Raw genomic sequence first — 1,068 nt, forward strand, 5'->3', positions numbered from 1 at the left:
GGGAATCCAGTCCGAGGAAGTATGTAGCTCATGATTTCTATCATGGATTTACATGTGATGGTCAGGCTGTGCATCTTTTTGACTATCAATCTTGGTTACTTACCCCAAAATTGACAATCTCCTTCCTGAATTGAAAATAGCATTGTGTTCTTTTGTGTTAATTTTGAAAGCTGTCCAAACTGTGGAGTTGGTTAGTTAGGCTTGCTTCAGACTGGCTGGCGCTAGGATCTGATTTACGAATGTCCTGTTGTCTCATCCTGGGCCCCTTTGTGGAATTTGACTCTTTGGGTTGTTCAACACCAATCTGATCAAATCTTAAAGTGTCTGATTCGCTCTGATACCCTACATTGATCAACGCACATAGCTTCCACGTATCGCTTTTTATTTCTCCACTTTCCTATTACTCGTTTCAGTTTTTATAACCATTTCTTACTATGTGTAAGTAAATTGTTGTTTTTTAGCATGTGTGTTTGGCAGTGTTATTTTTTAGGATTACTGAAACTACTGTAATTTGATTTGTATTATTTGTATTTGTTATTTATTTTAATTTTAGTTAAATTATGTCTGAATTTATTATGTCTGTATAGGTCTTTTATTAAGTTTTTAGTTTTATTTAATTTGAGTTATTTTAATACTTCAACAAACTAAATGGAAATGAAATAATATATATATTGAATTTATAAATGTGTATGTACATATAAAGTATATATGTATGTGTGTGTAGTTGTACATACACATATGTAGTTGTTTTTTTGGTGTTTGGCTTAGTGTTATGTTAGAATCATTATTATACACTTATACCTTTTGTTCTTTAATATTTTGAATTGTTTTTAGCTTTATTTTTTGTTTTTCATTTAAATGTTAAGTTTTGAAATTTTGTTGTAAGCATTTGTAATTTTTATTTAATTTCTTTATTTTTAAAATGTGTATAAGTAGTATTTATAAAGTTTTAGCTTTTAGTTTTGGATCTGTTTTTAGTTGTTTTAATACTACAATTGATTGCTTCTGTTGTCCTCATTTGTAAGTCGCTTTGGATAAAAGCGTCTAATAAATGACTAAATAAATAAA

At 29.0% G+C, this 1,068-nt stretch overlaps 1 protein-coding gene and 1 long non-coding RNA gene across 2 annotated transcripts in view; one reads left to right on the forward strand and one right to left on the reverse strand.

Annotated features, from left to right (window-relative positions):
* The window catches only part of LOC107746996 (neurotrimin-like), a 337,453-nt gene that overhangs the window by 315,756 nt on the left and 20,629 nt on the right, over window positions 1-1,068 (reverse strand). The window lies entirely within an intron of this gene.
* LOC107746998 (uncharacterized) overlaps window positions 708-1,068 on the forward strand; it is a 6,922-nt gene continuing 6,561 nt past the window's right edge. Inside the window, exon 1 of the long non-coding RNA XR_001640749.1 lies at window positions 708-718. This is a non-coding gene — a long non-coding RNA (uncharacterized LOC107746998). The remainder of the gene's footprint in view (window positions 719-1,068) is intronic.

The sequence above is a fragment of the Sinocyclocheilus rhinocerous genome, unplaced genomic scaffold, assembly GCF_001515625.1.
Source record: "Sinocyclocheilus rhinocerous isolate Xijiao unplaced genomic scaffold, SAMN03320098_v1.1 scaffold708, whole genome shotgun sequence".
Lineage (NCBI taxonomy): Eukaryota > Metazoa > Chordata > Actinopteri > Cypriniformes > Cyprinidae > Sinocyclocheilus > Sinocyclocheilus rhinocerous.